Genomic DNA, 15120 nt, shown 5'->3' with positions numbered 1-15120 from the left:
TTTCCTTGGGGAAAATTGCTACCTCAAGTGCCTTGGCTCGTCAGAAGCATGAAGACTAAAACAACAGGTTTCATGTCATTGTACATACTGTTGTTAAGAGGAAGTATAGAATGTGCTTTTACAATAGCATGGACAGTGCAGCTGCTTAAACCCGATACCTGGCATCACAGTTGTTAATGCTGGAAGCATAAACACTTGCAAGTGAAGCAGAGTTGGGTTGCAATAGTACTTGAACATTTAGACCTCCAAGTAAATGTCAGGTACTTCCAGAGAAGTGTTATAGCCACTTAGGAATCAGCAGCTACTTATAGCCTAATGGATGTCAGATGTTGTGCTGTTATTTAAAGTACATATAAAATTATTGTTCTGCTCTATCCAAGTGGTACTTTTTATGAATACAAGAAGCTTAGAGCCCAATATCCTAGACACACAAGATTTTATAAATGTAACTATATTCTGTCATCTTAAAGGAGACCTGGATATGGTATTTTGTATTAGTTAACCCTTTGTGTTACTATGCAGCTATTGCGTGAGACATTTCATTCACCCAACAGGTGAGTTTCATTGCTGCATAACAGCAATGTGTGCGGAAAGAACTGTGAGCTGCAAACCAGCCCATCATGCAAACCAGTACTACAAAAATCTGAGATACAGTATTGCTATTTTCATTGAGGTGTTTTTTTGGGGGGGGGAGAATAAAGTAAAGACATGAATGTGAACCAATTAAGTATTTAGGTTATGTGTGTGCATATGAGATGGGGGTGTATTTGCCATCAGTAAGTCCATTGGTCTCTCTTAGCCATGCCAGATAATTATAACCTCCATATTCAGAGGAAGTATACAGGTGCTATGGACAAGCAATAGAGGGTGGCCATTGTCCTCTTGCTTTCTGCTTGGGAGCATTCCAGGGAAATATGGTTGGTCAGTTGAGGAGAAGCCTGGAACAGAAGCAGCATAGCTTCTTATTGGATGCAGGAGAGCCTTTGCTTTTCAATGCTGTGCAGCCAGTGCATTCTGAACAACAGTTTCTGCTTACTTAAAACCTTCCATGCCTATATGGTCAAACTAGGGCTACTATTCCTGCCAGGTGAATATCCCTTTTATACTGAAGAGTTAGCTTCACAAAACCAATCAAGGAACAGATATTGTATTATGTGATGTATCTCGCCACTGGAGAAGGATCACAGCGAGTCACTGCAGAAAGTCTAAAGAAAGGACTGAATTAAACAGGTGGGGCATGGGGAAATGATTTCAGATTATTAGCTTGCCTGGTGCTTAGAATTCATCAATAGTCAAAAGAAAAAGGGAGACACAGATGAAAGATTATGGGTTTGTATGGCGGTATCTCTGGCTGTTGTACAAAACTAATTTCCTGCACTTTTGGCAGTTATTACTGGCATTGGGCCAATTTAGTAAACTTTATGTGAAGTGTGAAGGATTGCAACTGCAATCCCATGCCAAGTGGCCCATGTTATGTTAGAGGATGTGCCTAAATATGCAATGCAAACTGAGTTTAGCCTTGGGTCTTGATATAAAGCAACAGGAGTTCAAATGCACCTTGTAAAAATGATTTTACTGAATCAGTCCTTAGAAAACACATTCAAATGCAAGAAATGTTTGCAGCCTGCAGATGAAAATGATATTTGTACAGGGTCAGTGCCCAAAAAGAAACATGTCTGCAACCTCCCTCTTTGTGGGCTAGCCTAATATTGTTCAGGCCTCACAAGGAGACAGGCTGAGACAGAGATCCCTTTTCTGCTGGAAGAAGGAAAATATTAGAGCCTTGTCACAGAGCAGTCTTTTGCTTCCACCAGGTGCTTTTTTCTGTTGAGACCAGGCTCCAAGCAGTTGAACACTTCTTCCCTTTGTAGCCTTGCGCAAAACTTGCTCCATTTCTCTCAGATCTATAGAGGCGGCTTTAGCCACCAGCCAGCATGCCAACGGAAGGCCTGGCATTCTTTGCACGAGAGCTGCCAGTTTTTGGAGCGCTGTCTTCTTCACGTCCCAATGTTTTTCATTTGCCCTGATTGGCCTTGGATGATGTTTAATAAATGAGCAAGACATTTACAGAGGAAGATCTCCCATAGTGCCTTTGAAAATTGCATTTTAACGAGGACCAATTTACACTCCATGGTAATAAACTGCAGTCTAGAGACCACTGTTATCGCAGGAAGCTTACAACCTTAGCCTGCTTTGCAGCTGAAGGAGGAGGCCTGGGTAGTTTGAGTGTTTCTGAGTTTTACCCCAAGCAGAGAACTGGCAGACTGGTGATAGCCTGCCCTCTGTGTGACAATAGCAGAATCAGGAGGAAGCAGCCTACCCTACATGTGAGAATGTGGACGGCATTGCCTTCTTGTTCTCTGATGCCTGGTCTATACATACAGCAGAATGAGATGGAAATTAGGTGGTGGAAACCTGAGATAGTAGAACAGACTATACCACTTCAGACTGCAAACAGAGGATCACATCAGACCTCAAGTTTGACTTTTCTTTCCTTATCAAAGAATCTTTTACAAGAGGGAGAATAAGCAGCAAGAGAGAAAATCATTTAACAGATAACTTGATAAGAACTTGACTTCATTCAGCCAACACCCATTTGCTTCATTGCTAAGCAATGCTGTAACTAGTGTCTCAGATGGAGCTCCAACTGAGGGAGGAGGGATTTTACACTTTCAAAAGTTATCCAGACACCAGCTTTTCCTGCTTTCGTCTTCATTTCTCCCCACCTCCAGGCACCAACTGATGTAGTCACCTGTTGCATAAAATGGCATCCCTGACCACATTGCTGCATATACATGTCTGTAGGACAATAGCATTCTCTTTTAGATTGCAGCTCTGCCTACAGAACCAGTGTTACAAATATCTCAGGCACCACACTAACAAGTTACAGATAATGCCTGGTGGAGCAACATTGGACAGTGTTATTGGTGTGGCCACCAGCTGAACTTTTTATGATGACACAACCCACTTCCCTAATATCCAGCCAAATAAATTCCCCAAGTGTGTACTATATCAAACTCCAATAAATTAAATTGTACTATAAACACAAATCTATACATTGTCATACAGTTTATGAATGCTCTCTTAGCTATGTCTTGCAGAGTGGCATTTCACTGTGCAGAGCTTTGGAGATGTTGATCTTTGATACTACTGTTGTTCTCCATGACAATTGGAGGAACCAACCCCCAGAAGGAATGTTGTTTTTAAGGGGGCTTCCAAAATGTAAGTTCTTACAAAAGGGAAATACTGTAAGTATGTGTAACCTTTCAGATGCACCTGTCATTAGACAAGGTGAGGTGATCTTCTCAGGCAGTCTGTTTCGGGTACTGTTCAAAGATAGCTAAATTACATTTCTTTATATTATTTTCTCCACCACTGGGGGTGGCATTTAGATTTTCCACCTCGGGCAACTATATTTCTTGTGCAACCTTCTGGCTACTAACTCCACTGGGACCAGGACTGACCCACATCTTTACAGCACTAAACAAGACATGCATGGTCTGCCCCTTACAAGCAGAAGGATGAGACTATCTCAGTTGCTACTCTGCCCCCAAGGCTTTTGATAGGGAGTAAGAGTATCATCCACACAGACTATATCAGTGAGAGGCCTGTGACAGTTAAAAAACAATAGGTGGCTCAATTCAGAATGGGAACTTCCTTGCTGAGCATTCATAAAAAAAAGCTCTGCGCCTTTCCAGGAGTTCCCCTGTGGCTCATGTTTTTGGTACATGCACATGAGTGGTGCTGCATGTATATGCATTACTTTACTGTGCCCTGAGAATTTGGCACAATTAGTTTCGTTTGGTACTACCTGCATGGCTGCAGTTATACCATTGTGGATGCTATCCTTTAGTGACTGTTTGCTGGCAGCATGATATTTTGTAAATTACATGTACGGTTTAGAAGTTCAGGGAATTTCACAGCAATCTGTGAGAGTTTTGTTGAGAGTGAGGGATTAACATTAAATACTTTCTGTGCATACACCCACAAAGCATCTGGCTTTGGGCTGAATGCTGATCACACACACAAAGTATCTTGTTTAACATTCTGAGCTGCAGAAGAACTTTAGAGGGAAGTGGCACTCGATTCAAAATAGAGCCAAGCATTATGAGCTGGACAAATTAATATATTGAACCAAGTAATTATGAACTTCAGCACCATGATTTATTATAACTAAAAAGGGATTCAGAGTTTTAGATTCTGGACAGAGAAGCTCTCTCTCTTTAACCATGCTTTCTTTTATTGTGTTAATTTTCTGAATGGTGCAGACAATAATGAGGCTGAGAATCTGTGGGTCAGTAAAAGAGCTATAGTAGGAGCTAATGGGAAGATCCACTCAATTATAAATTAGTAAATTCCCGCCCCCATCTTCCTCGCAGATCCCCTCAGTGCAGTGTCTAGCACCAGAGTCTCCTCTGCTTCAGCTACCTGAATCTGAGGCTGCAGAAAGGCCAGCTTAAATGGCAAGACAGGCAGGATTCTCACCAATAAAGCTAATAGCTAGGAAAGGGGTAAGCAGAAGAGGCCAAACTGATACATTAAAAAAACACGCTTTGCTAACACAAAGATAAATACGGTCTCGAACCCAGTGGGGAAGAGGCTAAGGGACTGGGTAGCTGCAGAAGGAAAAAGCTTGCCCCCTATCCACTTCTCCCTAAAATGGGCTCCACTTACAGGCACATCTTAGAGGAATCGGCCGCCCTGGCGCAGCGATCCCTCGGCGCCCCCAGCCTGCCGCCTCTCCGCCCACCTCCCTACCGCGCTGGCCGCCCCTCGGGAGGGGGGGTGGGCGAGCGGGGGATGAGGGGCGTGGCGTTGGAGCGGGCGCTCGCGCGTCGGCGGGCGGAGGATGAGGGGCAGGCGGGCGGGCTGCAAGCCGGCCGCCCTCGCCTCCCAGAGCCCCAGCTGGAGTGCTGGAAGGTCGCGCAAAGCCCCACGCCGCTTCAGCGCTCCAGCTGGGGCTCCGGGAGGCGAGGGTGGTTGGCTTACAGCCCGCCCGCCGGCGCGCAAGTGCCCGCCTGCCCATGGGGGCGGGTTGGGGAGGGGGAGCCCGGTATGCCGGCAGGCTCGCAGGGGCGCCCCTGGGGTGCCCGGCGCCCTGGTGCGCCGCGCCACCGGCCTCTATGGATGAGACGGCTCTGTCCACTTAATACTGACTTTTAGGAAATCTTACCCAATATTTTACTTGGCAGGCAGGGGCAACTCCAGGGTTAAGGGGGCTTCAGGCAAAGTGACTCTCCTTCCACAGTGGAGGTACCCAGGTTGCCTTGCAGTAGTGGTGGCAATCATAGTAGTGATCCAGTCAGTGCTGGCCAAAGAGGCATTTTAATTGCACACACACACCAAAAAAATTGACACTTTTTGCCAAGCTACCCAATAAAGTTCCTTTCCCACACTTCCAGTTGCAACTTGCAAGTCAAAAGCATCTGTTTTTCCTTGTGCAAACAAGAGACCCAAATTTGTTTCGAATATGTCAATTAGCTCTTGAGTTATCACAGCCAGACCATGCACACAAATACTAAATTAATGATTTCTCTTTGGAGGGGGGATCTACAAATTGTTAAGTTTATTCATCCTCCTCGGAATAACCTACAATTCAGCAAAAAATCAATAGTTTAATTTTAGCATTTCATGTAGGCAGAACTGCATAACAAGACCCTGAGAGATGCTATATTGGGGAAACTGAAAAATGTCAACAGGCGCTCACTGCCTGATGCCAGTTGCAGATCCCAGGGCAGCCATTGGCAGAGGGTGCTGCTGGGACCCAGACAGCTGCCCAAGGATGTAGCATGCCGGTATCGGGCCTGTAGGATCGAGCTCATTGCTTTGAGGTTCTAAAGTTAGTCAGTTGAATAATTTCTGTTATGGGACGTGGGAATCACTAGCCTTTTGGGCTTGCCAATCAGAAGGTTGGCGGTTTGAATCCCTGTGATGGGGCGAGTTCCCACTGCTCTGTCCCAGCTCCTGCCAACCTAGCAGTTTGAAAGCACACCAGTGCAAGTAGATAAATAGGTACCGCTGTGGTGGGAAGGTAAACAGTGTTTCCATGCACTCTGGTTTCCGCCATGGTGTTCCGTTGTGCCAGAAGCGGTTTGGTCATGCTGGCCACATGACCTGGAAAGCTGTCTGTGGACAAACGCCGGCTCCCTCAGCCTGAAAGCAAGATGAGCACTGCAACCCCATAGTCACCTTTGACTGGATTTAACCGCCCAGGGGTTCTTTATCTTTTTACCTTTTAATTTCTTTTATGGGGCAGCCTGGGAGAGGGCTTTCTCAGTAGCAGCACCCCATCTTTGGAGTGCTCTTCCATCCTAGATATGGTTGGCACAAACTTCCTTACACTTTTGGTGCCAAGGGAAGGCACATATTCTCACCTAGGCTTCTGTTGCTTAGGTTGGTACTTTATCTACTGATGACTCATTGTCTTACCTGCCCTGCTGCTGTTGTTTTATGTGTGCATATGTTATATTAATTTACTGTACTGGCCCTGGTGGGTTAGGGATATTTTTAAATAAATAACCAAAATAGAAGGCAATCCACTCACCTATGCTCTGTCTGCAGCGTCTTGCTCTCATTCTGACACTTCTTCACGGTGGATGTCCAACGGGCAAAGGCTTTACCCCATGGCCCATTTAAATCACAAAGCATGAATGAAGAAGTGACGCGATCTGCAATTCAGGCTATATTTTCCCCTCAGTGTGGGTTGCTTGTAAAATGTCTGATCCCCTGCAGGGCTCAGCATCAAAGTGTATTGCGTCTTCTGATCTGGGCTCCCGTAGTAGGTCTTTGAAAAAGCTATTGTATTTCCAGATGCCTTGCACCTGTGCTCCTCTAATATGGAACAACACAGAGAAGGTACTCCAGTGAGCGCATATTTTAAGAGCACAAGGGGAGGCCAATTGAGAGCTCTGTTGCAGGATATGGGCCAGCCCACCCGTATGGTTCAAGGACAAGCGGAGTTAGTTTCCTACATCCTTGAGGTGCAAGGGCTTTGAGGCTGGCTGTGATATTTCAAAACTTGAGCATATACAGTCCACACCAACGCTAGGAGACTGGCGGTGGGTGGATCTGGAATGGAAGGGCTGAAAGTTATCAATTGGGACATGCAAATAGCATCTGGCTGTTAAGGTTGGTGGCTCGAGCCCACCCAAGGAAGGCTTGGGGCAGGATTCCTGCACTGCAGGGGGTTGGACTAGATGACCCCTGGGGTCCCATCCAAGTCTACAACTCTATGGCTTTAAGTACTGGGAGTTAGGACTCTGGAAGCAGAGAAAAGATTCAGGCATCAGAATGCTGGTTTGCCACTTATGAAATCAAGAGCATGTCTCACCATGTTCCATAGTTGAATTTGGATAGCCAAATACTGTAGGTCTGACTGCTTGACTTTTGCAACTATATAGATGGAGAAGTGGTAACACATGCACTATGTTAACACATTAGAATACTTTGTATCTTTTCTTCACTAGATCTTCCTTCCTCTGGTTTCAAGTTCAAGAAATCACCATGATACATATCTATATCATTACATTTCCAAGGTTCCCTAGCTGGGAACTACATACAGATAAACCATTTCTGAATTCTTGGGGCTAAACTGAGAGATGTAACACACACACCTGCCACACAGAAAGTGCTAATGGCAACTTTGAGGCTTTATATTGAGAAAAATGGTAAAGAGAGCAAGAGTAGTAAGTCACCCTCTCCCAGAGCACCGCTTTCCTGATTTTCATATCGACCTCATGGGGCCACTAATTAGAAAAATGATGGTTCTTCTGCATTGTGCCTAGTTTGAGCCTCCACCTTTGCCACAAGCTGCTTTTAGCCAAGGTAACAGATGATGATGATGATGATGATTTTTTATATATATACCCTGCCCATCTGGCTGGGTTTCCCCAGCCACTCTTACAAGCACAGGCATTAGTAGTTCTGTGCAAAATCACTTCACATAAAAACTCCAGTTACCAAGTTATACAAGGTCAAGAAGCCAACGTCCCACACCTAATTGGCAGTGGCACCTCAGATCTGGGAGGAAGAGAAATTTGGGACCTGCCTTGAGGCCACATTTCACATGCTCGAGTTTGCAATTGGTAACTGCTCCATTCCTAGATCAGTATGATGCAGTTTTGTACAGTAGCCTGCAAAGAGGAATGGTAACTAAATCCTCCACATTAGGGAAAAGTGCTAAACGGAGAAGCAGCTCAAGCCAAACCATTAGCAGCATTCCTGGAGTCCATCAGCCCTTTTGCTTCGAAGCCAAATGGGCTAATGAATCATGTGAACTGCCGGAACAGTTAACAAAGGGACTCCAGGTCAATGGATTGTGTGAAGTGGTCCTTCATTGTTTGTCACTCTCTTCCCTGGGATTCTGAGACACTTGTCTGGGAATCTGACACCATTCCCTGCCTTCAGTTTCACCTTCACTGTATGCTCCTCCTCTGCTCCCTCATGAAGCATTTCCATCACCACACAGAGCATGCCCTCTCTGGCAAATATCTAACATTGGGGGGGGGGACCCTAAAAGCACAAAACACAAGGGACCCAAGGGACCTTTGAAACAGGGTGAGATGTTTTATAAACCTTCCCCACCCACTCCATCCACTACAACAGTGTTCCCTATAGAATCTCAACATGGACTGTTTCATTCAAATAAAGCTGCAGTATTAAAAAAAAAAAAGCAAGGGAGAAAGTGTATGTGTGTGTGTGTCATGGTGTGTTTCAATCTGTTCTGTTCGGAGCTGCGGTTTAATGCCATGAAGCAAACCAATTAGAAGGTTGTAGGGGGACAGGGCACATGGGAGGCCTAGAAATATTGCAGGGAAACTGCTGCAATCCCCAAGGAAGCCACCGCAAACTCATGTGGGCTCTCATTTCCCCCCAGTACTTTGCCTCTGCTCATAACATCCTTTGTAGATTATTAGCTCGTCTATTACTATGTGGCTATGTCTCTGAACATCAGCCCTCATTCTCTTCCCTTGGCTAGAAGCCGCAAAGCTCGCTGCTGTTGCTAAGCACTAGGCAGGCTCTTCTTCCTCCCTCCATGCAAGACTTTCCCAAGAGGGACTGGACAAGAGCTTGGAAACAATTGCTCTTCCTACAGAACTGGCCATGACTTTGAAAGCCATCTCCACCTGCCTTTCTCGCACTTCTCCTAGTCCTATAACCCATCACCTTTCTCTAGATCAGAGGTAGGGAGCCTTTCTCAGCCCAAGGGCCAGATTGCCTTCTGGGCAGACCTCTGAGGGCCACATGCCTGTGGTGGGAAGAGGCAAAAGCAGGGAGAGTAATGAATGTGGGTCTTACTTTTTGTACAATAGGCTAGTTTCTACACACAAACACGCCCACACCCCTCTATCCAGACAAATGAGGCATTATCACAGTTCTAAATGCATGCTTTCCAAACTGCATCTGCTGCAGTGTGTACTTGTGTTGCACAAATGCTCTCCATGCTCCTCCTGAGGCTGGAAAGGAGTTAGTTTAACCTCCAGATTGCTAGTAAAACCAAATTACTATGCCGCAAAATGATGCATGTCTAAAAAGTGTGTCACCAACATGAAAAGTTTGGAAAGCTCTGTTCTAACCAGACAAAAACATTTGGGGTACAAAGCAGGCCCAATAAGGGCATGACTTGGGGTGAGTTCCAAGGGCCAGATAGAGAGGCCAGAGGGCCACATTTGGGCCTTGTGATGAGATTCCCCGCTCCTGCTCTATACCCAAGGAAAGGAGAGCCTGCTTAGCACATGTCTCGACTGACAGAACAGCCTTTACAGCTGCCAGACTAGGCCCAAAATGACTCAGCAAGCCCCTGACTGGATGGGATGGGTAGGAATAATTTTGCGGCCTGGTCCAGCCACTTGCTATCTAAACATTCTGATTTATTATGACACTACTGTTCAAATGCTCTTGTTTTTTAAAAGTTCGATTACTGACACTGAGCTTTCGGCCTAATGATAGTGTTATTTGCTTATTTATAGAAATATTTCTATGTTTCTATGTGCTTTTAGCGCCACCAAATGACTCACATAAAAATTATTAAAACAACCATGAAAATGCTAATCAAACCAATAACCACAATTACTCAAGAGGAACAGTGACCTGAAACAGTCAACTCTGAGAGTCAGACAAGATGCAAAGTGTAACTAAAAAAAGTATGGCACCTTCCACCTTTCCAAAGACTGGGAGGGCAGGGGCAAGGCAGTCTTCATAGAGGAGGAGGCTCCAGATCTCAGGTGCCCCAACCAAGGCCAATGTACACCTCAGCCCCCCTCAGATGTTAGTGGGATGTGGAGCTCTGCTGAATCATTACTGCCACAACACAAAACTGCATGGATTAAATAATATCACCGGGGAGGGGGGCCTATGTGCACGTCTCTTACAAAACTGCTTCCAGACACTAAAGGCTCTCACACAAATTGAACAATGTGGGACTTACTTCTAAGTAGACATGCATAGGATTATGCTGTTAAAGAGTCACCATAGCTACAGAAGCCTTCATGTACTTGTAGTTGCCTTTAATTCCAAGAAGCATTACAAGCACCTTTGGAGAGATTGTTTTGTTACTACTACACAACAACTTACTGTTTTTTCTTATTGGAGGGAACCAGGAAGATCCAGTCCCAACTGTTCCTGGTTCTCTCTGCTGTTCATTGTTCTTGTCTACAAATGGGAAGGGAAGAGCAAGGAGAAGAGGTTGCCATTAGGAAGAGCGAGAAATGAGTTCCTGGGTCCCTCCAGGAAGAAGCAAGGCCAAGTCACTCAACTACCGAGCACGTGGGAGCTGCAAGAAAAGGTCGTCCTAGGCTAGTTCCAGTTTTGCAGTAGCCTGAGTTACCCATCCAGCATCGCAATGATCAGCTTGCTATACTAAAAAATTAAAATAGAAAGGTTTGAACTGGCCCTTTATGCCACGTTCTGGTTGCTGCAATTTTTTCAGTTCCTTCCTCCAAATGAACAGCAACACTGTGATCTGACTTTCTTCCTGCCAAGCAGCATATTTAGTAATGTTCAGTCTTTCTGTAAAACTATATCTACAAAGTGGGAAACAGTAACAGGAAAATTAAAACTATATATCAATAAAAAACATAATTTTTAAAAATCCTATCCTATATAATTCCATTATTACTGTATTAGAAAGGCTAGAAATCATGTTTGCTCTGTCTTGTTTAACAATAGCAATCTCATTTTTCGAGTGTTGATCCGTGTGTCAGCATCTATGAACAAGACGGAAGCATAAGCAGACTTGGGGAAATTCCAAGGTTAGCAGGAGTGATATATATTTAAAGCAAAAAACAAAGATGAACCAGAATGAAAACCGAGTCTTTTTACTGGGCCCAGAATTCTGATTGACAGTTGTAGGGAGGGGTGGCAAACCAGAAGGGAGCAGGTGGAATGGTGTATACTGTAGGATGGAAATCATGGTTAGCTAGTTGGAAGCCTAAACAGGTGTACTTCAGATTGCAACCCAATGGGAGGGATTAGGCCATTTCTTTTTGCAGGACATTCCATTGTTTTGGGGCTACCACAAAAAGTATCTGTCACACCAACCCGCAGCACTTCTGGCCCAACAGAAAGAACAGGGCAAACAAAGAACAGGATCTTTGTAGAAAACCTTAAGGGATGGGCAGCGTTGAGACAATTCTTTGCAAATATGAGATAATATTATCAGATTAGAAACTGCTACACTGCCACAATGCAATTGTCAGCAAGTCAATTAATGGCTAGCAAATGCCCATGTGAAAAGGTCCTTTTGCTTTTCCAAAACTCCAAGCCCTCTTTAGAATCTTCTGAGCTCAATTTAAAAGAAAGTGTGGTGAGGAAAAATCAATCTCTGAAAATAAAACCAACCTAGATTTCAAACACTCTGACCCTTTTTGCTTAACAAGCCCAAGAGAGGAAAACTAAGTGACTAGGAGACATGGGAAAGATTTATGAGCCGTGAAATAGCACTGGGATTTGCAGAGTCAGAATAAAGTGACCTAAAAAAAAAACCTGAGATGATTTATACGTGTGGCATGTCGATCCAGCCCCATATGAGCAGAAGAGGACTAATGGGTCTTGGCTGTTTCTGCTCCCACCCCTAAGTGCCCCACATGTTGAAACAAGGAGGAGCTGGCATGTCAGACTCACTGAGATTTCGCCACCTGATGAGGCTTGGAGTGCAGCAGTAAGTGTTATGTTATTAACTACATGCTAGGGATAGAATCATAGAGCTGGAAGTGACCATAAGGGCCATCCAGTCCAACCCCCTGCCAAGCAGGAAACACCATCAAAGCATTCCTGACAGGTGGCTGTCAAGCCTCCGCTTAAAGATCTCCAAAGAAGGAGACTCCACCACACTCCTTGGTAGCAAATTCCACTGTCCAACAGCTCTTACTGTCAGGAAGTTCTTCCTAATGTTTAGGTGGAATCTTCTTTCTTGTAGTTTGAATCCATTGCTCCGTGTCCGCTTCTCTGGAGCAGCAGAAAACAACCTTTCACCCTCCTCTATATGACATCCTTTTATATATTTGAACATGGCTATCATATCATCCCTTAACCTTCTCTTCTCCAGGCTAAACATACCCAGCTCCCTAAGCCGTTCCTCATAACTCACAGAGGAACCGGGTTTGTGTCTCCGCTCCTCCACATGCAGCTGCTGGGTGACCTTGAGCTAGTCACACTTCTTTGAAGTCTCTCAGCCCCACTCACCTCACAGAGTGTTTGTTGTGGGGGAGGAAAGGAAAGGAGAATGTTAGCCGCTTTGAGACTCCTTCGGGTAGTGAAAAGCGGGATATCAAATCCAAACTCCTCCTCCTCCTCTTCTTCTTCTTCATTGGCCTTTTTTAGCTGCTGCATCACACTGTTGACTCATGTCAAGTTTATGGTCTACCAAGATGTAGGTGCCTCTGCTAAACTATGCCTCCCTTCACCAGTTACACTCACACTTACATACCCTTTCTCACACATAAGAATGCTCATACTCTGGTGATTTATCAAGAGGTATGAAAGACATGGTGGCTCCTTATGGGGCTTCTGCTGTGAACATGTTGCATGTCTCCGTTTGGATAAACCATATTTGACTGGCCTGAGAAGAGACACAGAGGATGCCTACAGCCTTTCTGGCTGACAAAACCCAGGCACCTTTCACACTTGCAGGCCTTGTGTTAGTAGCATGAGGTCCTCATGCAGCAGAGGAGAGGAACTTTCTTGTAGGAGAAAACCATACTGTTCTCGCTTAAAATTAGGGAAGATGTAGACTTCGGTACTGGAGAAGTGAAGTGCAACGCCTTCAAGGAACTCAATTTATTAAGAGGAGGCGAAGAGGCAATTCCAGAAAATCGATGCCTTCCTGGCATTTGCCTTGTAGCTATTGTTAGAAGCCCAGGTGAATGCATCTATCCTGGAGCACCAAGCCTCCACAAAATATTTGTAAATACTCTAATTGATGCAGAAAGGCAGTTGTGTTGTTCGTTGCAAGTGATATCACACACATAGAACACCTGAAGCTTCTTAATAACAAATCAGACAAATGATCAATCTAGCTCAGTATTATCTACACTGACTGGCAGAGGCTCTCCAGGTTTCTCCAGATACTGTGTTTAGCTTCAGCATTCCAAAGCAATGTAATTATTATGTGCGTTTGCTACATTGTGAGAATGTAGCACAAAAAATGACTAAAAACACTGCAAACAAATAAAAAAAATACACCAGGAGCATTGTAGGTAATTAACATGGTGGGCAGAAGAACACAGCCACCACATGCAGATGGTGACGCTGCTGCCTGCAGCCAAAAGTTAAGTCTGCCAAGAGGCACCAGTGGAGAAGAAAGCCCACCAGAGAACACTCTTCTAGAAGGAGGGGCTCTCTAACCTAGAGCTGGCCCTGGTGGGATCCATGAGATTCCCCTCTAAATCCCCTCATGCTCTTCTGCCTTCCAGATCCTGCAATGCCCCAGGCTATCTCTCCAATGTGCTCCAGCCATTTCCCTTTTAACAGCAGTCAAAGTAGCCATCAGCAAGCATCCAAAGCCTATAGGGAAACATAGAGTCATCCATCATCCTATAAAGGGAAAGGCGGACTGGTGCAGTTTATATACACGGTGAGAGGTGGCCAGAGGCCTAATGAGGCATGAAATGGGAAATGCTGCTTTAGAGTTTGTCTGACAAGCTTTGATCAAGAATCCTGGATCTCCAGAGAAATTGTAGGGTAACTTTCAGCAAGCCAGCACCCTACATCTGGAGGACATCAGCTCAGCAAAGCCTGCTGAAGAGACCACAGCCATTTTTTTTGTGGAGCCCACAAGGGGGATAGATTCCCCTCTCCTTGTTCTAATAGCCCTTGAGAAATTTCTCTCGTGCAACTGAGTTAAAAGGCAGGAGATTCAAGTCCTATTTCTATTTCCAGTAGGGAATTGCAAGGGGGGGGGCATTTTATTGCTCCATTAGTTTTCATTTTCTTTTCATTACTTATTCATTAAAATTGCAATTATTTTGTGTTACGTTTGTATTTGCTGTGTTGTTGTTGTTGCTTTACTTTCTTTGGCTCTTTATTGCTGTTGCCAAAGTGATTTTGGTAGCTGCACCTGGCAGCCGCCATTATATTTTCCAAGAATCCCCTCCAACTACACAACATGGATGGCAGGGGTACTCAACATGGTGCCCTTTAGATGAACATGAGAGCCTGCTGGATCAGGCCAAAGGCCCATCTAGTCCAGCATCCTGTTCTCACAGTGGCCAGATGCCTGAGGGAAACCTTCAAGCAGGAGTCGAGCACAAGAGCACTTTGCCCTCCCTGTGATTTCCAGCAACTGGTATTCAGAAGCATTACTTGCTCCAACCATACCTGTACAGGTAGAGCATAGCTACTGATAGACTTATCCACAAATTTGTCAAATACTCTTCTAAAGCCATCCACATTAGTTGCCATTACTGTCAGTGAGATGTGCAAGTTTCAAAAACATGTGCAGCTCGCACTTCATGAAAAGAGGAGCCATGAACAGCTCACACACATGTTCCATCACCACAAATTCATAATATCAAAAACCACTCCATGGAGAATGTGCTCTGATGAGTGAATCTCCCAAAACAGATATTGCAAGCAAGGCATCTGATGTGCAAACCAGCCTTATTTGAGAGTATTCCGCATGCG

This window comes from Lacerta agilis, chromosome 3, assembly GCF_009819535.1.
Source record: "Lacerta agilis isolate rLacAgi1 chromosome 3, rLacAgi1.pri, whole genome shotgun sequence".
Lineage (NCBI taxonomy): Eukaryota > Metazoa > Chordata > Lepidosauria > Squamata > Lacertidae > Lacerta > Lacerta agilis.
Note: the sequence above shows the minus strand (reverse complement) of the source record.